The sequence below is a fragment of the Oryctolagus cuniculus genome, chromosome 6 (genome assembly GCF_964237555.1).
Source record: "Oryctolagus cuniculus chromosome 6, mOryCun1.1, whole genome shotgun sequence".
Classification (NCBI taxonomy): Eukaryota; Metazoa; Chordata; class Mammalia; order Lagomorpha; family Leporidae; genus Oryctolagus; species Oryctolagus cuniculus.
This window is the reverse complement of record NC_091437.1, coordinates 68,225,664-68,250,967: the sequence shown is the minus strand read 5'-3', so window position 1 is coordinate 68,250,967 and position 25,304 is coordinate 68,225,664. Positions and strand designations below refer to the sequence as shown.

Genomic DNA, 25,304 nt, shown 5'->3' with positions numbered 1-25,304 from the left:
TGTCAGTCACCCCCAAGACTAGTTGTAGCCCTCCCTTGCTGCAAACACCTCATCCGGACTCAACAAGCCCCCAGACCCATACCACACACCAGTCTGTGGGCTCCAAGGGTCCAGAGCCCAGCAACTGGCCGGACCCCACTGTGCCCAGTGTGGGAGCCCCTGCTCAGCCATGGGGTAAACCCTGTTCTCCCTGAAATGCTTGGAACTGTCCCCTGGGCCACCCTGCTGTCACTGCCTGGCCTTAATGTCCCGTAACGCTTCCAACTCCCACACATTCAGCTTTTGGTCCGCTGTCCATAAACCAAAGCCCACTCCGTGTCCAACCTACAGAGTGCTTCCTCCAGGTGCCACTTTTCTACCCACACGGGGTGGCTAAGGCTTGGGTTAGCCTCTCAGATGTAACAATCATGTGACGTCACGTCAGGGACCAGATTTCCAGATTCTCTGGGAAAACCAGGAAAGCCGGTGTGCCTGCTGCCTGTGGGACCCTCCAGCTCAGCCAGCCCTGGCCACGCGTCCATCTGGCCAGGGCCGTGCCCTCCAGCAGGCAGTCCCTCCCCGCCAATCCACAGCAACTCCCGTCCGGATGCCCCCAGCCTCCGTCACATCCTCATCGTCATCCTGACTCGGGGAGGGGTAGCAGTGGCTGTGGGGGCTGCCTTCTTTGTCTGTGACCCCCAACATGCCCTGGAGGTCCTGTCCTGTGCTCAGCTGGGAGGACCAAGGTGCAGGCAGTCCCAGAGGGCCTGCCCAGTGTCTGCCATCAACATCACATCCAGCTTGGCACGCCTTGGCTCAGCTGTTGCCCTCGGGGAGGCGATCTGTTCCTGGGTGATTTGAACAACCTACTAGGAAGGGACAGTGACAGCAGTAAGCAGGGGCTGGCAGAAGCGCAGGATTCAGGGGGATACAGGGAGTCTCAGGTCCACTTAAAACTTGCCCCAACCCTCAGCAATGGCCTGGCCGAGAGCCAGAGAGACAGCCAGTGTGCTCGGCAGAGGGGACCCAGGGTCTGACCACAGCTGAGGGGTGGAGCTCTGGGAACACCAAGGGCATAGTCCCGAGAGGCTCAGCAAACTGGGGGAAGCCCGGGGCAGGGCAGTGGGCAACCTGCCAGGCTCCTGGGCAGAGAAAGCCACCCCCTACCTCTGCTCGGACACCTGCTGGCAGCCGCGGGGAGAATGGACGGGGGACACACATGAGGCCAGGTGCCCAGGAGGCAGGTGACAGGGCCCGGAGAAAGCATTGGGCCAGAGCCACGGAAGTGGAGGACGAGGAGTCAGCAGAGTCTTCCCAGCTGCAGGTCCGATGCAGGCAGGGGGAGATGGCAGAGCCCAGGGGGACGTCCGGGTCTGTGGCTGGCTAAAAAACAACCCACCCCCAAGGTGATCCAGGTCCTGACTCCTGTTTGGTGGTGAAGGGAAGCCTGGGGTTGGGGGAAGTAAAAGGGTCTTTGCAGGTGTATTAAATCAAGGCTCTGGAGCTGGGGAGATGACCCGGATTATCAGGGCAGGCGTCAATGCGATCGCATCCCAAAGGCAGGCATCGGACACACACGACCTAAGAGGCAGAGGCGGGACTGATGCAGCCCCCAGGGACTGGTGCAGCCCTCAGGGAGTGTGAGAGGCGTGGAGCTCATTCTTCCCTGCAGCATGGCCCAGCCACACCCGACTTCAGCCAGGGGGGGCTGATCTCAGACTCCGGCCTCCAGCAGGGGGCAGCATACTAGACAGGGCGCATTGAGCGGGGTGCAATCTCTGAGAGGCACAGGAAGAAGAGCAAGGGCAGCAGTCCCGTGAACACACTCCGGGTGCAAGGCATCCATCCTGGACTTCTGGGAGGGGCTCAGGAGGCAGGGGAGAAAGGCAGCAGGAAGGAGGGCAATGAGGTCACTGGGCTGTGGGGGAGGGGCCGGTGGGAGCCCTGCAGCCCCCACACTTGTGACTCATCCCAGGAGTCCCAGGCCCAGCCAGGCCTGGCGGGGAGTCAGCACATGCCTGCAGGATGAGTGAATGGATGACCCCCAAACAGCCGGACATGTGCCCCAGAGAGATGCGGACGGGAAGCGAGGGAGCCATGGAGTCCCTGTCCACAGGGTGGGCGTGTTCAGCTCGGGGAGGATTTCCTTCCAGCTGGCTGTCCTGGACATCTCCACCATGTGTGGTTTGAGGGGAGTCTGGAGTCTCAAACCAGTCCTATAAATAGAACTCACTCAGGGGTGTGTGGGGATTAACCCTGTGGGGCAGCTGTTGGCGGGCTGTCTGGGTTCCCGGGACCTCAGGCCAAGTGCCAAAGCTCCCGGGCCTCCAACTCCTAGCCTGGAAACAGGGTCAGTTATTCTCCCCTCGTGGAGCACACGCACCTAGGTCCCACTCAGAACCAGGGCACAAGGGGCCAGCGCTGTGGTGTAGCAGTTAAAGCCACCACCTGCGATGCCGGCACCCCACATGGCCACCGGTTCAAGTTCTGGCTGCCCCACTTCCCATCCAGCTCCCTGATAATGCACCTGGGAAAGCAGTGGAAGATGGCCCAAGTCCTTGGGCCATTACACCCACATGGGAGATCCAGAAGAAGCTCCTGGTTCCTGGCTCCTGGCTCCTGGCTCCCGATCGGCCCAACCCCAGCCATTGAGGCCATTTGGGGAGTGAACCAGTGGATGGAAGACCTCTCTCTCTGGCTTTCCTTCTCTTTCTGTAGCTCCACCTTTCGAATAAATAAATAAACCTTAAAAAAAACAAAACAAAAAAAGAACCAGGGCACATGTCCTTGGTGCCCCTAGATCCAGGTAAGGATCTATCCTGCTGCTTCCCGAGATGAGCCCCAGGGGAGAAGGCCTGTGGGGACTCACGGGGTCTCACAATCGGAGCCCAGGCCCTCCTGCAAGAGGGCATGTCTGTGGGCCTGACCAGGCCTCTCTGGGGCAGGACACTGGGGCAGCAAGGCCAAGCAGGGCAGCCCCCTCTTCTAAAGGGACCCTTGCCCCCAAAGGTGATTCTGGGGGGCCCACCAAGAAGACCACTGCCACCTCTGTGAAGAAAACCCCTTTCTGGCTGAAGCAGCCCCAGAACATAGCGTGGGGTCTCCCTGTGTTGTCCTCCCTGCTGGCTTCCTGGAGGAAGGACTCTGGGCTGACCAGAGGCCACTGGAGCTGCTCAGCACTGCCCTGAGCCTTGCCACAATCAGGACCCCAGAGCCCAAGCTGCCTGGCAGGAGGCCTTCCCCAGTGCCTCCCTCAAGGGCACGCTGAGATTACCCAGGGGCTTGAGGCCAGCTTCCCGGGCTTCCTCAAACCATCAGGACTTCCAAGTTGCAGTATCTTCAACAGTATGTCGGCACGGTCTTCACTGGCATCAATCTATTGTTGTTGACTAAGGGTGGGTGAAGGCACACACCTGCTGCACTGATGAACAGGCTGGTACCTGTCCGAACACCTGTGGTTGATCACACAGAGACCAGTAGATGACCACTGTAAGACCAATGGCTAACCATATAAGCACCAGTGGTGGCCCAATCCAACACCAATGGCTGCCACACCATGGCCAGTGGCTGATCATCAATGGCTGACCATGCTAAACCAACCGATGCAACCCAAGACCAATAGCTGACCACTCTTTGTAACCACATCAGCTGACCTGGGCCCAAGACCACCGGCCAGCGCAGTACTGGAGGAAGGGCTCTCCGGGAAGCGGGCAACGTTCACTAATAACACACCTGATTTCCCAACATTTTAGTACGCACACCAGGAATGATCGGTTTAAAGAACTGCGGAAGAAAGTTGACAAGATGACACAGCGTGAGCTCCGTTTCACGGAGGTTTTCCCAGGGCTTTGATTTTCCTGCTGCCAATGGCAAGTGTATCTGTTTTTACATGTCATTTTCATTAATCAGAATCAGCGTCCTTTCCCCACCCAATAAATACTAAGGAAATCCCTGTAGTGCACTGGTCTGACGAGCGCTTGACTGGGAGCCAGCGGGTGGCTGGCTGGCTGTCCAACCCTACAGCTGTGCAGCCCAGCGTCCAGCACACGAGCTATGCCCCAACCCTGGCTCTCACTATGATCCCCTTCTTTCTTAACATTCCTGACTGTCAGCCAAATCCAGCCAGGTGGGATGGGGGGAGGCTCAGAGGCAGGGCTCCGTCCCCACCCTTGGGTGCCACTGCAGGAGCCCAGAGCCTGGCAGCAGCTTGGTCATCAACTCAGACCTGGTAAAATACAGAAAATGCCCGCCCTGCCTCTTTCCGCCTTTCTGCCTGCTCCTTTGCTGTTTGATTGATGGTGAAGAAGTCCCCAGAAATGGAAACTATAAGTTAACAATCCCTAAGACTCCAAAGGCTGAGCAGCTCTCAGCTGTTATTTCGCACATGAAGGCTTATCAGAATTACGGAAGGATAGATGGCGCCCACACGCAGGTCTCCAGCCAGCTCCTCTCTTTGGAGAAGAGAGGACTGGGGGTTCCAGGCGTGACGAGACTGAGCCATGAGCAGAACTGGAAGCCAGGCTGCCAGACCCTGCGTCCCGTGCTCATCCTCTCTGCCTGCCTGCTTCCTTGGCCTGGCCAGCTCAGCACTGGACTTGGCACTGCCATGTCTCAAGCCTCAGAAACTGGCCCTGGTCAGCTTAGGAGAAACGGGGACTTTTTGGAATAAGGGGTGCCCATGGCCCAGAAACCTGGTCCAGGGAAGGATAAGGCCTCAATGGTCGGGGTTCTGTCAGGGTTCCGCAGAGCTCAAGGACAACCTTGTCCATGGTCTGTGCTCCTGGGCACTCCGTGAGTCCCAGCTGTGGCCACAGCTCCCTTCTGCCGGCAGACAGAGCTGTGGACAAGGGCATGGCTCCCCCAGAGGAAGAAGAGGGGTGGCTGGCCCCTGTGGGGACCACATGTGTGCACCTTAGATGTGATGAGAGAGGGGAGGCAGGAACCCTGCCACAAGGAGGTTCTCCCAACAGACTCTTCCAGAAGCAGGGAGCAGGAGCTGGGGGAGACGCAGGGGTGACGGGACAAGTGCTCTCGACCCTCTGACCCCCTCGTGGCCAGTTCCCACCACAGACGGCTGGGGCCCCTTTTGGAAAAGTGAGGAAATCACTGTGCAGAGCATACTCTGAGGTGCTGAACAGTGGAGGAGGCCAGCTGATCAGGAGGGGTTGACTCAAATCTGTCTCTCAACACTGCGGCTCCCAGAGCTGCCCAGGGTTCAGCCCCAGGTCTCCAGGCAGGGAGGAGGGCACCTGATGTCTTTCTGTGCTGGGCTCAGTACTGGACATCCCTCTGTGCCGTGCTCAGTACTGGTGTCCCTCTGTGCCAGACTCAGTACTGGACGTCCCTCTGCTGGGCTCAGTAATGGACGCCCCTCTGTGCTATGCTCTGTACTGGGTGTCCCTCTGTGCTGGGCTCAGTACTGGACATCTCTCTGTGCAGGCTCAGTACTGGGTATCCCTCTGTTCCAGGGCTCAGTACTGGGTGTCCCTCTGGAATGGGCTCAGTACTGGGTGTCCCTCTGGAATGGGCTCAGTACTGGGTGTCTCTCCGTTCTGGCCTCAGTACTGGGTGTCCTCTGTGACGGGCTCAGTACTGGGTGTCCTCTGTGCCAGGCTCAGTACTGGGTGTCCTCTGTGCTGGGCTCAGTAATGGGTGTCTCTGTGCTGGGCTCAGTACTGGGTGTCCTCTGTTCCCGGGCTCAGTACTGGGTGTCCTCTGTTCCCGGGCTCAGTACTGGGTGTCCTCTGTGCTGTGCTCGGTACTGGGTGTCCCTCTGTTCCCAGGCTCCGTACTGGGTGTCCTCTGTTCCCAGGCTCGGCACTGGGTGTCCTCTGTGCTGTGCTCAGTACTGGGTGTTCTCTGTGCTGGGCTCAGTACTGGGTGTCCTCTGTTCCCGGGCTCGGTACTGGGTGTCCTCTGTTCCCGGGCTCAGTACTGGGTGTCCTCTGTGCCGGGCTCGGTACTGGGTTTCCTCTGTGCTGGGCTCAGTACTGGGTGTCCTCTGTGCTGTCTCAGTACTGGGTGTCCCTCTGTGCCGGGCTCAGTACTGGGTGTCCTCTGTTCCCAGGCTCAGTACTGGGTGTCCTCTGTGCTGTGCTCGGTACTGGGTTTCCTCTGTTCCCGGGCTCGGTACTGGGTGTCCTCTGTGCCGGGCTCAGTACTGGGTGTCCCTCTGTTCCCGGGCTCAGTACTGGGTGTCCCTCTGTTCCCGGGCTCAGTACTGGGTGTCCTCTGTTCCCGGGCTCGGTACTGGGTGTCCTCTGTGCTGTGCTCAGTACTGGGTGTCCTCTGTGCCGGGCTCGGTACTGGGTGTCCTCTGTGCCGGGCTCAGTACTGGGTGTCCTCTGTTCCCGGGCTCGGTACTGGGTGTCCTCTGTGCCGGGCTCAGTACTGGGTGTCCTTTGTGCCGGGCTCAGTACTGGGTGTCCCTCTATGCCGGGCTCAGTACTGGGTGTGCTCTGTTCCCGGGCTCAGTACTGGGTGTCCTCTGTGCTGTGCTCAGTACTGGGTGTCCTCTGTTCCCGGGCTTGGTACAGCCTAACAAGAACGCTGCTCCCTAGTTCCAAGGCTGACTTCCCATTATCTTTCGTGGAGCCTCTGAGCCTCACATCCTTCTGTACAGTGCAGATGGCAGGGGTAAAGGAGAAGCCTTGCATGTGCCCGCCAGAGACCCGATAACATCTTTATTCCATTACCATTGTCATTATCGTGACAGGGGACACGTCTGGAGACTCACCTAATGAAGAGTTAATAGTGTTCAGGTTTGGGCTGAGTTTTGCTTTCTTATTCGTCTTTTCTCTGTCTTTTGATATTTTTACAAAAGGCATATATATATATATATATATATATATATATATATATATAAAAACAGATGATCCGTGTGAAGAAAAGAGCGGGGGAAACCGAGGGTGGTAGAGCGAGGACGACGAGGGAGGGAAGTGGGACGAGTCGGTGCTCACAAGAGGGCCCCAGGGACCAGTGCCCGGCGGGTAGGTGGCCTCCTGCCAGACCTGGAGCCTGGAGAAGTTCCCACGGGACCTGGCCTGTCCGTCCTGGGAGGGTCCAAAAGGCTCCATGCTCGGCCCCTAGCAGTCTACCCAGCCATAACGACGGTCCCTGAACACACCAGCACCAAGGGGCCCGCCAGGAAACAGAGCTGGCCTGCAGGCCCTGACCAACACAGAGGGGTCAGCAGGTCAGGTTCAGACCCTGAGGCCACGCCGAGCCAACCGATCTATCACAAGGACCGACAGGCATCCCCGCCAGCTGCTCCCGCTGACATTTCCCGGGGCGTGCTCAGCATGAAGACGGCGTCGAGGAATGTCCCCAGCCACAAATTAACATTCACGTAAGTAACAGGGCGCGCTCACTAAAGAAGAAAAATGGCTCTGGCTGCAGGAACATTTGCCAAACTATCAAGAGGCACAATGTTTCCTTCTGAGCTCCCATATCTCCCCAGCCAGACCACTGCAGACCATGGCCTTGGGACATGAGGCGGAGAAGCACCCACAGCAGAAGGCCCAAGTTCCTCGTTTGAGGCCCCTTGCTGGGCTGGCACCCTGCCCCAGGGCAGCCCATGACAGCTGGAGCCTAGCAGCTGCAAACCCCGCCCCTTCACTTCCCTGCAGGCCAGCCGGGTGCACACAGAGCCTGCGCCGTGTGGCCAAGGGGCTGGAGTGGCAGGGGTCTTTGCCCCAGAGTGCTAGTGTATGCACCTCCCTGGATGCCTGGTATTTGGGAGTGGGGGCCTGAGGAAGACTCCGAGGAAGCTGAGCATCACTGGTGGCAGGGCCGATGGGGGATGGGGCCAAGGTGTCCCCGGCCACCTGTACTCCTAGGATCCAGCACCTGCAGGCATTACCACATACACAGTCCCAGGGTCCCCAGGGCACTCACCCAGCTGAGCAGATAAAGCCTGCAGGGCCTCGCTCTGGGACCTAGGGGCCTTGTGACCCAGGCCCACCCCTCGGTGCCCACCGAGGCTCATCCTGCATCTGCAGGTTAAATGCGCTGAGGGGAAGCTGCAGCGAGTCCTCCCCGCGGCACGTCGGTGCAGGGGTCTGGGGACCCAGGAGGTGTAGCCGCCAGAATTCACCCCCTCCCAGCCGAGGTCAAGGTGCTGGCTCTGGTGACTTCAGAGGCCTCCCTCGTCTTGCACCTGTCTGCCACTGCCTGTGTCTTCATCCCTATGTGTGGGTGCCTGTGTAGAAGGACCCCAGCCCCATCAGATTAGGGTCCTCCTCATCTCAACCGAGTTCTCTCTTTAAAGGCCCTATCTTGGGGGCCAGCACTGCGGCACAGCAGGTTAAACTGCCGCCTGCATTGCCAGCATCCCATGTGGGTGCCAGTTCAAGTCCCAGCTGCTCCTCTTCCAATCCAGCTCCTTGCTAATGCTAGGAAAGCAGCAGAAGATGGCCCAAGTGCTTGGGCCCCTGCACCCGCATGGGAGACCTGGGAGAAGCTCCTGGATCCTGGCTTTGACCTGGCCTAGCCCTGGTCCTTGTGGCCATTTGGGGAGTGAACCACCAGGTAAAAGACTTCTCTCTGTCTCTCCTTCTCTTTCTCTAACTCTAACTTTCAAATAAACAAATAAATCTTTTAAAAAAATAATAAAGGAAGAGACTGGCCATTTGGGGAGTGAACCAGCAGATCGATCTCTCTGTCTCTCCTTCTCTTTCTCTCTATAACTCTGCCTTTCAAATAAACAAATAAATCTTTAAAAAAAAAAATAATAATAGGGGCCGACACCATGGTTCACTTGGTTAATCCTCTGCCTGCGGCATCGGCATCCCATATGGGCACCGGGTTCTCCTCTTCCAGTACAGCTCTCTGCTGTAGCCCGGGAGGGCAGTGGAGGATGGCCCAAGTGTTTGGGCTCCTGCACCCATATGGGAGACGAGGAAGAAGCACCTGGCTCCTGGCTTCGGACTGGTGCAGCGCCAGCCGTGGCAGCCATTTGGGGAGTGAACCAACAGAGGAAAGACCTTTCTGTCTCTCTCACTGTCTATGACTCTACCTGTCAAATAAATAATAATAATAATAATAATAATAATAATAATAAAAGCCCTAGCTCCAAACACAGTTGCATTCTGAGATACTCGGGGTCAGGACTTGAACACACAAATTTGAGACAGGAGGACCCAACTCAGCCCTGACAGCCACCAGCACCAGGTAGAGTCAGAGCCGGCGGCTGGCGGGGAGCCTCCAGACAGGAAAGAGGGGCATCGCTGGGCAGGCCACTGCCTGCTGGCTCCCCAGGGCCCCAGAGATCAGGCCAGGAGAAGCGCTGTGACTCCTGTGAAGCTGAGCATGCCCGGGGCTGGCCACAGGGACTCCCTCCTTTCTGCACACGACATTTGCACGCCACAACCAGAGCGGCAAATGCACGCCCAGAAACAGGAATGTGGCAGGAAGCGTGTGGGCACCCTCTGTCCCTCTGGAAGAGCGAGGGACCCCTCTGTCCAACAGCAGGAACTTCCCCGCCCCAGAGCCCGTGCCTGCACCTGCTACTTGTTGGCATCCTCCATTCCCATGGACACACTGGCGATGCTGTGAGGAGTCACCAGGGCCCCTACCGAGGGGCTCCTGCCTGCCCACGGCACCCAGCACGCTCTGGGCCACCACATGGCTGGAAGATGGGGCCTGGGATTCCAGGAGAGCAGCGGCTTCTAAGGAGGAGGCCACACCCTTGTCCCAGGGAAAATGCAGAGTCCCAGGGACGTGGAAGGCAGTATCCTGTCGCTTCCCGGGTGGACTGTCCTCCCAGAGGGCAAGACAAGTGCCCACTGCAGGCCCAGGTGGGAGGTGGCTGAAGGCTGGTTTGGTGGGCAGCGAGCCTGTGGCCTCACCCTCAACCTGGAACTCCCTACGAGCCATCTGTTGAGGTGGGGACGGGCACAGGGCAGGAAGCATGGACTCTGGGCAGTGCCCATAACAGAACGGGAAGCCGCACTGCCCAGTGGCTGTGCCCTCTCAGAAGTAAGGGAAGACAGGTCACCGCTGCTGTGGGCCATGCAGGTGGGCACACGGCCACTGCTCGCCCCAGCGCCCGTCTCCCCAGGGGAGGGGGTGGCAGGGCTATGCCTCTGCCCACACATGCTGACAAGCAAGGGGGCCTTGGCTTTCACACCCTACCTCAGGGAGTCACCTCCCTAAGCTCCCAGGGCCATGAGTCCCTCTCCAGCCATCTCAGGCCTCCCACGCACACACAGGCTGGCGCCCGGCCCGACTTTGGTTTCCTTCAAATCCGGCTTCTTTTCCTGCTCAGCTCTCTAGGGCCTGCCGTGGTATCCGGGGCAGGCTGACCGCCGACCGTCCTCAGCCCGCCTGCCCACCTGCCACTGCCGGGCGGGCAGCCCTGCCAGGCCCAAGGCTAGTACAGATTTCCCAAAACAAAAATCAGGCCACGCCATCTGACGAAGAATCTCGTCTGGTTTATTTATGGGTAGAGACGGGGCTCACAGGGCCAGGTTGTCTGGGCCAGGGCCAGGCCCCCTACCCCAGGCCCTCAGACGCTGCCGGTCCTATCTCCTCTCCTGGTGAGTGATGATCGGGGCGGGGGGGGGGGGGGAGGGCTGGGCTCCTATGCCCTGGAGTCCCCATTGCCAACACTGGGAAGTTTCTAGAGCCGGGATGGAACCCCAAGTGGCTCTGTGCACTCTGCAAGTCACTGGAGCCTGGACAGGGAGCCCCCCAACTCAGCAAGGACCCCAGGCTCAGGCACACCACGGCAAGTCCCCAGTATGAAAAGCAGTGCCAGCAGATGTGCAGGACCTCTGCCTGCTCCAACACCCCCACCCACAGCCCCACAAGGCACCCATCATTGGCCCTGCTGATGGGTGGGTACAAGCAGGCCTGGGCTCTCAGGGGCCACACAGAAAGCCAGGCAAGTAAGCAGACAGCACCTGCAGGCCGGGTGCAAACTACATGCACCCCAGGCTGTCCCTGGGAGCAGGCTGCAGCCACGGCAGGCTCTCACCTCCACCAGGCTGCCTCTGCCACTTCGGGGCTCTGCTCCCGCCAATGTCCCAACGTTTCCCTCCCCACCCCAGGTAAAACCACACCTGAGCACAGCACAAGGACAGAGACACAAGGACAGCAGCAGAATCCGGGGTAATGGGAGCAAAATAACAAATAAGGACATTAACAGAGCATACTCCAGAGAATAAAATCAATATCTGTGAGTCTGGGCTTGTGCAAAAAATAAATAAATAAATAACTGAAGACTCAGCAGACGGGGAGGAGGAGCAGCTCCTCCGGCTGTGGAAGTCAGTTAGAAAATGTGGACCACGCAGCAGGCACCATGGCCACGGGGGACAGGTCGTGATGAGAGAATACGGCGGGGAATGAAACACCTGCACCTCCCCGTAAGAGATCTATTAATTACCGAGGAAGAAATAGGAACTTCTCAGGGGAGACCACCTCCTCCGGGCCAGGGATGACGCTGGGCACAGAACTTCAGGACTGAAGATTAGCCCTGCAGGTTTTCAACCTTGCTTTGGCCCCATTAATCCCTGCTACCTCCTTGTCTGCCCCGTTTGGAATGGAAATGCATGCCCTTTGCCGGCCTCACGGTTGTGTCCTGGAAGCTCCCAACTGGCTTTTGATTACACAGGTCCATAGCTCAGAGAGTTTGCCTCAAGTCTCAGAAGAGGGCTAGGACTATGCACTTTTAAATTAACGAAAGGCTGAGCTGAGACTCTGGGGCTTCGGGACTGATTACACTGCTCTATGTGAGGACATGGGTTTTGTGGAAGCAGGGAGGGATGCTATGAGTTGCACAGCACTTGTCTCGCCCAACCTCATGCAGATGCTTAAGCTCTGATGCCCTAATGTTAGTGGCTGACGGATTAACTGATCCAATTGTGGTGGCCGGGAGGTGGGTCACTGGGGGTGATGATTTGTCTTCAGGTTCTGCCCGGCTATTCCCTCTCTCCCCGCTTCTCTCTGCACCTGCCATGAGCAGCCTCCAAAGAGGCTGGACTTCGGGGGTTACCCGACCCAGAACTGTAACCATGTCCAACCATAAGCTGATATAAAACCTTCTCTTTCCCAAGAAGCTCCTCTAGGGTATTTTAAGTTAAGGTGATAGAAACCAGCCCAACACAATTATAAAGGAAAAATAGTACTTTCACAGGAGAGTCGGCCCCTTATTAAGTAACATGATGGCCAGAACAAGACCATTCGGCAGCCCCACCCACCCACCCAGTGTGACGCTCACACGGCTTCTGGGACATTCCTGCCAAAAACGCAGAAGTTCGATCTGGCACAAGGAAACTTCAGGCAGGTGCATATGGAGACATGGTGTCAGAAAAGAGCTGGCCAGCACAGGAATCACAGATTTGTCCAGGTCAGGAAACCTCGCGTGGGAGGTGGGGAGCACCGGAAATACCACAGCCAGATGCCAGGTGGCGTCCAGTGTGTCAACGGGAAAAGTTCCTAGTTTTAGTTTTTTCCAAAATCTTATTTTTTTTCTTTTTGAAAATATTTATTTATTTGACAGGCAGAGTGACAGAGAGGAACCAAAAAGAGAGAGAGAGAGAGAGAGAGAGAGAGAGATCTTCCATCTGCTGTTTCACTTCCCCCAGCAGCCTCAAGAGCTGGGGCTGGGCCAGGCTGAAGCCAGGAGCCAGGGGCTCCATCTGACTTTCCCATGTGGGTGGCAGAAACTCAAATACTTGAGTCATTGTATGTTGCTTCCCAGGAGCATTAGCAAGGAGTTGGATCCGAAGCACAGTAGGACTCAAATCAGCTTTCCAAATGGGATACGGGTCTCTCAGGTGGTGCTCAACCTGCTGCATCACAAATGTCCCTGGTCTCAACCCTCCATTGATGATGATGGCAGATGTTAACACGAGGGGAGTGAGGTGACGGGCATACAGGGAATGTATGTGGTTTTTCAATCTCTTCCTTCTATTTTTACAAACCAGAGTAGTCTAACATTATTTCAAAATAAAAAGTCGGAGCTTCTAAAAATAAAGTTGCTCCCTAAACCACTTTTGGTGGCCCCCAAACAGTTCATTCCTCCCTCCCTGGGACAGAGCCCGGCTTTGCTGTTGCGTCCCACATGTCCCTGAACAACTTCCAGGTGACACATTCAAAACCTAGCAACAGTGGCGCCCAAGCAATGCCCTCAGGCAAAGGGTCCCCCCACCCCAGGGGCCCTGTTGCTCCCTGCAGGGAGCATGCAGACACTGGAGGACCAAGAGCTCCAGGATCTTTGCCTGGGAGGTTGCCAAAGGCTCCGGGCCGTTGTGGACAGCCATCTCTGCAAACATGGCCCTTCCTGGGTCCTTCTTGCTGTCCAGCGATGTTGGACGCCAGTGGCCTCACACATCAGGCCTCTCTTCTCACCCCGCAGGGGTGCGCTCACCATGGGAGCACAGAGGTTACAGGTGGCAGACTGCAAGGAAGCCGTGCAGCTCTTCCTGAAGGATGGGAAGTTCGCAGTGGGGAACTTAACACCATCAGGAAGTGAACAGCGGCTCCCACTCTCCTCCTGCTCAAGGTGACATCTCTGTCGGCGGTCCTCACGAATGGGGAACAGATACAGCCTTCAGGGGGGCCCGCAGGCCAGCACTCCCTCCCAGGGGCCTGGGGCGGGGAAGAGCGCCAGGGCCAGCTCTGAATACATAGCTAAAAAATCTAAGGCGTCCCTAGGCAAACAGCTTCCAGAGAGCCATGCCCTGTGCCAGTGATGGCATTTCCCTGTGACCGCCCTTTGGGAGACGTAGACATGAACCCGGCCAGGCTCTCCACTTGAACAACAGAGGCTGTGGAGATGGACCTGAATACCAGCGAGCGTGCTCCCGTGCACTGGATGGCCGGCAAGCAGGCCCACGAATCTGCCTCGCCATGAACACACTCACCGCCCCTGCAGGGGCGCAGGCATCCTGTTACTCATTTTCAGTCAAGTCGACTATACACACAGGAGCCCTGCAAAAGATACAAGCCCAGAGGCCCTGCTGACCTCCAGCCATGCCTCTGGAGAATCGTCTAGAGGAACTGCTAATAAGGAGACCAGGCAGGATGGGGGCCGGCTCACCCAAGGTGACTGTTGTTCCCTGGAATGTGCCTCTTTGAGACAGAGCCACCCCCAGCCCAGACCTACCCTGCCCCTGCCCGGGCAGCTTCCTGAGGCTCTGGCTGGACCCCCAACCCCGGCACCCCACTTCCCCATATCCTCCCTGCAATCCCAGGCACTCCGACCTCGCCTGGACATGGACCATGGCTGCACCATTGCACGGCACCGTGCTGCTGTGTCCTGACAAACGAACACCTGTTCACAATGCACCAGTCTTCACAAGAGAGGCCGAGGCGCTGGGCACTCCCCCCAGCACACCGACCCAGCATGCTCACGAAGAACAGCTTACACGTGCAGGCTTTGTCGACAATCAGAAGTCAGACCCACAGCAGCAGCTGGCATCTCAACACCAGGGGTATTTCCCCATCTACAGCAATGGCTCAGGGCCATGGTCCCAGACAGCTGTGGGCTACTGCTTTTCCTTCACGCAGACTGGAGCCAGCCAGCGGCGGTCGGATCTCCGCCGGGACAGGCTGGGAACATCACCTCCCCCGTAATGGCGATGGCGACCTTCTGGTTGCTGACAGATGGACAAGAGCACCCCATGACCACACTCAGGAATGTGTTGATGGCTGGTAGACCACAGACCTGGAGCAGCAAGGACCGCGACCCTCCCCTGTCCCGCGGACGAGAGTTCGCCGAGGCGCTCCTGCCCTGTGGATTCCAACACTGCCAGCAGCTTCGTGAGTGCCGCTTTCACCCTACATCCACTCAGATTTCTCCGGGAGTCCTTACCAGTCCTTGGTGCGGTGACCATCTGGCCACCCCCAGCAGCCCCTGCTCTCCAGGTCCAGGTGCTGCTGGCTCTGCCTCTTGGGCCTGATTTCTGCCTGGAAACGCACAGTTAGCCTGCTGCCTACAACCACACCAAGCTCAGCAAACAGTGCCCCAACGGGCCCAGAACATTCTGAGCAAGACACACAGAGCCCCTGCCACTGCTGCTGTCCAGCAGGGAGCCAGGGAGAGGAGAGGGCTGGGAGCGCTGGAAGGGATCGAGGGACGCCCCATAAAGCTCATCCACCCACCACCGAAACAGCTGGACAGGTCTGGGCTGGGAGGCGGCAGGAGCTGCAGCCCCGAGGCCGGGGGTGGGGGGGGGGCAGGGAGGAAGAAGCCGCCCCCTCCTCCCCCGCCGTGAAGGGCAGAAGGCTTCCCACCAGAGGAAATGCCCTTCTAGGCAGCACCTGAGGCTCTTCCAGTTGCCACACACGCACGCGAGCCGCAGGCCTGCAGGTGCCCCTGCCACTGGAGGCAGCATGCATGGTGCCGCCTGCTGAGGGCACTGTCATCAAACAGCACAGGCCAGGTGGCCCCCAGACCACAGAGCCGCATCTCCCACTGCTGTGCAGACTAGGGGGTCTAGGAGGGCCACTCTCCTCTAGGCACAAGGGTGGGAGCACCCCACAAATCCTGCTCGTGAGGGTCCTGCCCCCGAGACCTGACACCAGCACCTTGGAGACACACACACACACATACATGGCGGAGAGGGGGCCTTCCCTGGCCCGGGCTCCAGGCAGGCCCTGCAGCCAAGAGGAGGAGGAACGGAAATGAGAATCAGGCAGACGGGCAGGGCTCAGGCCAAAAGCAACAAGAGCCAGAACCGCCCAGAACCGGTCAAGTCTCAACCATCCTGAGCACAATTACAAAACCTAATGCCCGAAATCTAAGACCACCCTGGAAGCAGAAGATACACGCTATTTTTGTTCGTGAGCAGCGATCATGAGTGTACAAAAGTCCCAATTCTATGGCACAGTTGGATGGGTTCTGCTGGCAGGTGGCCAGGGATGGTGGGTGGGCAGTGAGAGGCAGAGAAATGTCCCAAAGGATGGCCAAGGGTCCTGGTTCCCGACGCAGATGCTCGGAGAAACCTGATGTTAGCAAAGTTTCAAAAACAGAGACGAAACGGTTAGCAGGAGGTGCATCACCCTGGTCACTGCAGAAGGGGAGAAAAAGTGCCAAAAACAGAGTCTGGATAGCAAAAATAAATTTAAAAATTTAAAAAAATAAAAAAGGAAACTCTACCCACAGCTTCAGCATATGCTTGCTAGGGCCTGGAGAAGACTCAGGCAATGAAGAGTGAACAGGATGAGGCCAGAGCCGGACAGCCCTGGCGGCAGGAGGGAGGTAGAGAGAGCTGGGGGGAGGCAAGGCAGGGACTGGGCCCTCGGGCTCTGCAGAGGATGGTGGGCTTCACTCTGGAGCCAGCGGAGCGTGTGAGACAGGCAAGGGGGGTTGCTCGGAGGTCCCCTCTGGAGGTGACTGGCCGTGGACCAGAGGCGGGCCAGGGGTGGCTGGGGGCCAGTGCCAAAACCCCAGTGGATGGAGGCAGGACTGAGGGGGTCTCCCTTTCGACTGAGGGTGGAGGATGAAGGGGTGGGAGTTACCCTCCACACCCTGGGGTCGAACCTCTGGAGGTGCCTGAGCCATGGAGATGTTCCCCAGGGCGTGAGGATGGCCTCGGATGGAGGATGGCTCGGGAAGGAGGTGCGAGGAGAGGGGAGCGGGTGGAGCCCCCAGGATCCCTACCGTATTAGGGTGGGCAGAAGGAGAGCAGGTGGAGCAAGTGGAAAGGAAAGCCCAGAGCCCACGGTGCACAGGGGACACAGTGATGCCAAAGGAGGGGACGCAGGGGGCCTGAGATGGGGCTAAGAAAGGACCAAAGGAGCCGCAGCCCAGGGGCTGGGAGGAAGCTGGGGCTGAAGGCTCCTGGAAAAGCTGGCAATGAAGAGAGCCCCAGTGAGGACTCAGTGTGCGCCCATCAGGGACGGGAGCTACGGGAGATGCCAGCACGCCAGCCAGAGGCCGACATCAGGAACGGAAAAGAGTGGCGAGGTGGACTTCCTGCAGCTTGGAGGCGGGAGAGTGAGGGAGCACAACCTTGACCCACATTGACCGGTAATTCCCAGGAGGAGATGGACGGGAATGGAAGTGGGCCGGCGCTTGGGTAGCTGGGGAAGTGGCCACTTGGGACACCACATCCCATACTAGAGTACATGGAACAAGTCCCTGCCACTCCACCTCCGGCCCAGCTCCCCGCTAATGCATCTGGGAGACAGCAGGTGATGGCTCAAGTACTTAGGTCCCTGCCACCCACTTGGGAGATCTGGATGTAGTTCCGGGCTCCTGGCTTGCAGTCATTTGGGGAGTGAACCAACAGATAGAAGATTCTCTCTCTCTCTCTCTCTCTCTCTCTCTCTCTCTCTCTCTCTTTCTCTGTGTGTGTGTGTGTGTGTGATTGTGTGTGTGTGTCTCCTCTTTCTCTCTCTAATTGCCTTTCAAACAGAAAATAAATAATGCATTTTTTTAAAGGGAGAGAGGTGGGGGGGACCTAGGTGGGACCTTCTGGAGGTGGCCTGCCCTCACTGAACAGGCTCAGCTGTTCACACGACGAATGTTTGTGGCTTCTCTCGAGAGCAGGTTTGCTATCAAAGCCAGTGAGGCTGGGTCTCCCGTGCATGTGTTCCCCGCCTCTCAGTGCGTGATGCCCAGCATCACCTCAGGCTCTGCCAACAGGAAGCCATCACCAGAAGGGCCCCCCAACCCTGGACCAGAAGCATGGGCCCAGGTACACCTCTTTCCTTTAACAGGTATAGCTTTAACTCTTGAATGCAAGCTGTATCCAGCCTGTGGCAACAGAAAATGGACAGAGACAAGCAGAGCCCCCTCATTCCGCTCACGACAATTTCAAGAGGTTTAAAAACAAGGCAAAGAAACACAGAAAACAGGGTGGCTTCAATGTCATCAATAGAATACAGAGCAAGAAGGGGTTGTTGTTTTAATTTGAGAAACAGAGACATCTCCCACCTGCTGGTTCACTCTTCAAATGCTTTCAAAGGCTCCTGCTAGGGAGTCAAAGCTGGAACTCCATCTAGGTCTCCCACGTGGGTGGTGTGGACCCAGCTACTGAAGCCATCCTCACTGCTGCCTCCCAGAGCCACAGTCACTGAGTTCTGTAACCAAGTCACACAGCATCTGTGGCGCTTGAGAAACGAGGAGGGCGTGCACCAGGCGCGACATGCGGAGACAGCGTCACTAGGCCACTCCCAGCGGATGATGGATCTCAGGGGCCCCAGCACAGGGCATCAGTCATTTTAATAAAGAAAACAGCCAGCTGGTTTAGGAGTGGACGTGACCACACACCACTGAAAGCAAATGGCTATTCTTTTTTTCTTTTTCTTTTTCTTTTTTTCTTTTTTTGACAGGCAGAGTGGACAGTGAGAGAGAGAGACAGAGAGAAAGGTCTTCTTTTCTGTTGGTTTACCCTCCAATGGCCACTGCGGCCGGCGTGCTGCAGCTGGCGCACCGCGCTGATCCAAAACCAGGAGCCAGGTGCTTTTCCTGGTCTCCCATGGGGTGCAGGACCCAAGCACTTGGGCCATTCTCCACTGCACTGCCAGGCCACAGCAGAGAGCTGGACTGGAAGAGGGGCAATCGGGACAGAATCCGGCGCCCTGACCAGGACTAGAACCTGGTGTGCAGGCGCCGCAGGTGGAGGATTAGCCTATTGAGCTGCGGCACTGGCCTATAAATGGCTATTCTTTACCAGCCATGGGGACATTGGCTGTGGCCCTGGCCCCTCTGGGCTGCCCGGGCTGAAATCCCCAGAGCCCCTTAGCCCTTGCACTCTGAGCCTCCCACTGCAACTGCCCAGCACCAAGAATCAAGAGGCCAGATCACGGGGGAGCCTGCCAGAAGCTCTTCCGCTCCCCCTCATACCCTCCCTTAAGACCCCCTCTCCACGGACGATTCAAGCCCGTGTCTCATGGGGATACGCTCACCCCTAACTGCCGAAGTTGCTGGTGCCATGACCCCCCACTTCTTTAACCTCCTCCTCCGAGCTGAGACAGCCCACACCACCGCAGCACTCGACTATCTCAAGGGCCTGGGTGGGGCCCTTGTCCCCTCCCCCTGCTGTACCTTCAGCCACGCCCCCTCCAAGGTCTTTCCTCTCAGCCCAGCAAGACACCTGGGTCTCTCACATCCTAATGTAGGTCCTGCTTCCCGCTCCAACCCCTACTTCACACCCACCCTTCTCTGCAGGCTGCTCCCGCACCCTGCACCCATGGCCTATGCTCCTCCTCCCCAAGGCCACTGGGACCTTCACATCTTCCTCTTTCAGCATCTCTCTGGCTTCCCCCTGGTTTCCATGGCACCAGAGGCCACCAGTTGCCTCTGTATGCACTGACCCTGTAACACAGAACACACACTCCCTTCCAAAACCCACCTAACATTTACAAAAGCTGAGCAAACACCAGCAGGCAATGGCAATTTCAGAAATTTCCCAAGGCTCAGAGCACCCAGGTCACCCCTGTGCTCGTAACTCAGGGTGGCTGGCCAGGATGGCATCTGCTGAGTTTCCATGGAGATTAGCTCTTCCTGTTCTGCAGGGTTGGGCAGCCAAGGAAGGTGCCCGGCACCTGCTGCTGTGGTCTGAATGCCTGTGTCCCTCCAGAACTCCTAACTCCAAACTCCTTGCTCCCAAGGTGGTAGTCTGAGCAGGTGAGGCCTTTGGTGGTAACCGGGTCACCAATGAGATAATGCTCCTGCCTGCCCCTACCCCCACATGAGGACACAGCGATGACCCAGCTACCCAATCTGCAAACATCATGACTTTGGACTGCCCAGCCTGCAGAACTGAGAAATACGTTTCTGCTTATAAGCCCTCCTTGTGTTGGCCAGCCTTTTGTAAGTGCCCAATGTAGCTACTCAGCAAGGAAAGGTGATTTCTTTTTTTTTTTTTTTTTTTTTTTTTTTTTTTTTTTTTGACAGGCAGAGTGGAGAGTGAGAGAGAGAGACAGAGAGAAAGGTCTTCCTTTGCCGTTGGTTCACCCTCCAATGGCCGCCGCGGCCAGCACACCGCGCTGATCTGATGGCAGGAGCCAGGAGCCAGGTGCTTTTCCTGGTCTCCCATGGGGTGCAGGGCCCAAGCACCTGGGCCATCCTCCACTGCACTCTCTGGCCACAGCAGAGAGCTGGCCTGGAAGAGGGGCAACCGGGACAGAATCCAGCGCCCCGACCGGGACTAGAACCCGGTGTGCCGGCGCCGCTAGGTGGAGGATTAGCCTAGTGAGCCGCGGCGCCGGCCGGAAAGGTGATTTCTTCATCGTAAGTGTAACAAACATCTGACACAACTACTCAGCTAGGAAGGCCGGTTATTTCCACTTATGGCTTTGGAGGTTCACAGTCCAAGGTCAGGCAATCCCTCTGGTTGGGCCATCTGGGGAGGCCAGAAGATGGCAGAGGGGAGCCAGGAGGCAGAGAGCACCTGAGCCTGATTCCAGCTCACAAAATCAGGCTTCTCTCAGTAACCGCCTTCTGAGGGCACTAGACTCGGCTAGACTCAGCTCCTGAGCACTGTGAGTGGATCAAAGCCTCACCAAGCTCTGACTTTAGGGTTCAAACATCTCCACGAGCCAAGGAGGCAAATCACATCCCAGCTGTGGAGCACCCAGTTAATGGTGTTGTATTATAGCAGCCCGAACAGACTGGGTCCTCACAAGGCCTGGGTGCTGGCCAGCAGGTGACAGGTGCCCAGAGCCTACCCAGGGCAGGAGGGATGGGCCCTGGGGAACTGAGACAGGACCGGGGACAGCCGGAAACATCCACAGTGCAAGGCTGGAGGTAGGAGAAGCAAGCAGGTAACTAAGACTTGTGCTGGTGAGGGGTGGGTACCCTTGAAATGGTAAATTTCCAACATAAATGCTGACAAGACCGGATTTAAACCCATAGATGTTGAGGTCTGAGAATATCTGAGGTATACTAGGGCTGAGTATCCAAGTTAACAACCTCCAATCCTACCAATCAGCAGTCTTTCAAGCTTTCCCATAAGGTGCTGTTAGGTTATTGGAATCGAAACCACAATACATTTTCTTAAAGATTTATTTATTCATTTGAAACTTGGAGTTACAGACAGAGAGAGGCAGAGAGAGAAAGATCTTCCATGCATTGGTTCACTTCCCAAATGGTCGCAATGGCCAGAGTTGTGCTGATCCGAAGCCAGGAGCTGGGAGCTTCTTCCGGGTCTCCCATGTGGTTGCAGGGGCCAACGTACCTGGGCCATCTTCCACTGCTTTCCCAGGCCATTAGCAGAAAGCTAGATCAGAAATGGAGCAGCTGGGACTTGAACCAGCGCCTATGTGGGATGCCAGCAAGGCAGGCAGTGGCTTTACCCACTTTGCCACAGTGCCAGCCCCTCAAATACATTTTTTAAGTGATGCCAGTGAGAATCCAGAAAATCAGAATTTGTGGATGAAACCAAAACTGTCACCAGAGGCAAATTCACGTCCTTAGGCTTCATGGTTATCGAACTAAATGGAAATCAATAACATGAGCATCCAAGTCAAGAAGGTGGAAGACAGACCAAACATAATCAGAAATGTATTTCCCAATTCTGGAGGCTGAGAAGGAAGCAAGATCATAAAAATAGCACAAAGGACACGATCGCTTATTAATGTCACGCAGTATATATGACAAGATGGAAGATGGGTCACCAGAAACTCAGTAGCAGCAGTACCAGCTCCCATGGCTGCTGTGACGAAGACACAGGACACAGATACAGATTTCCAGGTCCAGAGATCAGAAGTCCACAGTGGGTCTCCCTGGGCTAACATCCAGGGGTGGGCAGGGCCGTGCTCCCCCTGGTGGCGCTCAGGAGAAGTTATTTCCCTGCCTTTCCAGCTCCAGCGCCTGGAGACCTCCCATAGCCCTTGGCTTGTGGGCTCCTCCTCCATCTTCAAAGCCAGCAGCAACACAGCATTTTCCAGTCTCTCTCTGACTCTGACCTTCTGCCTCCCTCTTCCACTTTTTTTTAAATAATTATTTTATTCCTTTGAAAGACAAAGTTACAGAGAGAGGTAGAGACAGAGAGGTCTTCCATCCACTGGTTCACTCCCCAAATGACTGCAACGGCCAGCACTGAGCTGATCCAAAGCCAGCAGCCAGGAGCTTCCTCCAGGTCTCCCACGTGGGTGCAGGGGCCCAGGCCCCCCACTTTTAAAAACCTTTGCAACCACATAGCCCCACAGCTGGCACCTCCCCTTCCCTCGGCAACCCTGACACCCCCTTGCCAGGGATCCTACCTTGTTAACAGGTGAGGGGATCAGGAGACGCACACTTTGGGGGTGGTACAGTCTTCTGTTTCCCACAGTGGCTCTCTCAGATGGTAGGATTTCTTGTTTTTCACTTGTCTTTTTGTGCTTTTCTACACTGCTTCAAGTTTTTTATCAGCAAGAATTACCTCACAAGTTCAAAAAATAATTGTTTTAATTGTGAACATAATGGAAAAGTAGAAGAAAAGCAGCAGCAGCCCCGGACAACACCCGCAGATGCTGCCTTTGCGGCAGTCTTTGAGGCTGGTCTTCTGTGCTTAACTCGCAGTGACCTGCCTGAGGGCAGGCCAGACCTTTTCCCTTCAGTGTCTCAGCAGGCTTTTGCAGCTCTTTCTCAAGCTCAGACTAACTCACTTTATTAAAAAAAAAAAAAAAAAAAAAAAAAAAAAAAAAAAGGCCTGGTTCTGGAGGAATGATCCACACACTCAAACACGCACTTTGAAGCTGGGATCCAAATAAACACAGTGATATTATTTAGACACTCTCCTGCAAAAAACCCAATTCAGAAAGACTCAGAGAAAAGCGAGCCAGCAGACATAAGTGTTGCTGCTCTGGTTCTGGAGCGAACCCTCTATCTGACAGAGCCAGGAGAGGCCCCACAGGCTGGAAGCTGTGATCCCCCGAGGCTGAGCACAAGCCCGAGCCCAAGCCTCCCCAGGCTGGAGCCTGCAGCTGCCCCACTAGCCCAGACCCTCAGCTCCCCAAGGACGGACAGCTGGTCCCTGCTGTAAGAACGCCCCGCCATGACCTGTGCCCATCTTCCAGAGAGGAACCCTGGAGAGCAGCGGGCACTGCTCAGAGCCCAGCCTGGCTAGGCCACCCAGAGCCCCCTGGGCTGTAAAAGAAAGAAAGAATCAAGCCCAGCTGACATCTGTATGATGCTTCCTTAAATTACTCTTTTGATTTTTAATTGACACATAATACCCATGTGTACCTGTGGTGTGATGTTTCAATTCATCCTAAGAACAGTCAACCTAATTAGCATAGCCATCATTCCCCCAACTTAATTTTTTAGACTTTGTTCTGTCGCTTGCAGGCTATTTCTCCTCTTTTGGCCTCTGTTTTTCACCATCACTGTCAAATGACACAGTATTATCTACTTGATGAGGTTGTTACAAGTAAGATGGCGAGTGGCAGGTAAGACAGCCACACACCCCACATCAGAGGGCTGGTTCCGTGCTCAGTTCCAGCTCCTGACTCCAGCCTCCTGTTAGTGCAGGCCCTGGGAGGCAGCGGTGATGATTCCAGTCGTTGGGTTCCCACCACCCATGTGGAAGGCTCTGGCCCCCAGCCTGGCCCCAGCTGTTATGGGCATTTGGGGAGGGACCCATCTCCCCACCTCTCAAATAAATAAATAAATATTTAAAAAAACTAAGATGGTGAGGGCAAAGCTAATGAGTTCGGTATCATTATTCCCATTTTACAGACTGGCACACTGAGGATGACCCACGACTCTTTCAGGACCAGACAATTAATGGCTGGCCAGTCCAGGTCTGCACATGGTGACAGGGCCTCCCAGGGCCACCCTGCGGCTTGGTCTCTGAGACAGAGCTGGTCAGTGCCCCAGTGACTGAGCAACGGAGTGAGTGTCAAGTGTCTCCTTCCTGAGCACACGGGGACAAGGACGCTGAGCTCTGGCCCTGACGCACCCTCTGTGCTGTGAAAGGAACACAAACGAAGGAGGGGCCCTGCACCATCTGTCCTGCAGCCTCCAGCAGCGCCCTCTCACCTGATGTGGGCTTTTGGAGGGAGAGGGGAATCCAGAGAGCTGGCCAACAGCAGGGAGCACAGAACGCCCCAGCTGCCATACCACTGCGCAGAGAGGAGCAAGGGCAGACCTCCCACAGCCCCGGGAGAAGCTGGTCTGCACACCTGGCCTGTCGGCGCCCTTCCAAGGCAGCCTCAGGCGCCAGGCACAGGGATTCCCTACAGAGGATGCTGGAAGCCGGGCCCGGCCCACCTCCAGCCAGGGTCAGCAGGGGATGCCCACACAGGCCAGTGGCTGGGCTGCTAGGGTGCCTGCCTCTTGCCCCACGCCTTTGTGGAAAGAGGTGGGGTATTCAAGCCAGGGCACCCCGATATGAGGTCACCAGGATTCTGCAGCCAGGGCATCCCCTAGGTAGGAAGGGGCCCTGAGAACCCAACCTCCACTTTGCCAGCAACACCACGCAGACGTGGCCACACACGTGCATGCACACGGCTATGCCCATGACCTGGGCCAGCTGCAAACCACAGGGGCCTCCGCCTGGAGAGACACACGGGCGACCACCAAGCAAGCAGGACATGGGGAAAAACAAGAGAAGGAGCCAACTGTGAAGAGAACAGTTCAGGATCACGTGAAGCTCAGGAGGGCTTCCTGAGGAGGTGAAGCTGGCACTGAGGTCGCAAGGACAAGAGAGCGAGCTGGGGAAGCAGGTTCCAGGCAGAGGAAACAGCAAATGCAAGGCCTAGAGGTCAGGTCTCAGTTAGAGGAAGGGAAAGAAGGGTGGTGCAGGGAGAGCAGAAGAAAAGGCCCACCCTGAAGCTGAGCGTGTGTGGATCTGACCCTGAACGACACACCCCAGGCTCCGGGAACTGACCAAGCCCAGCTCCCAAACTTGCCTCTGGGTGTTGCCTACATGAGACCATCTGAACAGCGCAGAAAAGGCTTTGAAAGTGGACCTGACACTGAAACCTCAACCCCTTAGACACCCTGGAACCTGCAGCTTGAACAAATCAGGGTCAATTATCCCACAAAGCGAAAACATCGGTCTTCTCCACGGCGCTTAATCAAGACCCACCGTCTCGCAGCAGAACAGCAAAATGTCCAGGACACAATCCAAAATTACTTGGCATGGGAATAACCAGTCTCAGCTCCTCTGGGAAAAGACAATCAACAGATACCAAGACTGACTAGCACATATGCTGGGATCCACCAGCGACCGTGAAGCAGCTATTGTAAAAATACTCCATAAACTTACAGGCAAACACTCCCAGAGCTAACGGAAAGACTGTCTCAACAAGAAACAGAAGGCATTTTTTGAAAGAACCAAGTGGAAATTTCACAACTGAAAAACATCCTACCAGAAACTTAAAAAAAAAAAAAAAAAATCCACTGCCTAGGCTCGATAGCAGAATGGAGATGGCTGAGAATG

At 56.4% G+C, this 25,304-nt stretch overlaps 1 protein-coding gene across 3 annotated transcripts in view; it reads right to left on the bottom strand.

Annotated features, from left to right (window-relative positions):
* ADAMTS2 (ADAM metallopeptidase with thrombospondin type 1 motif 2) overlaps nucleotides 1-25,304 on the bottom strand; it is a 224,230-nt gene that overhangs the window by 150,712 nt on the left and 48,214 nt on the right. The window lies entirely within an intron of this gene.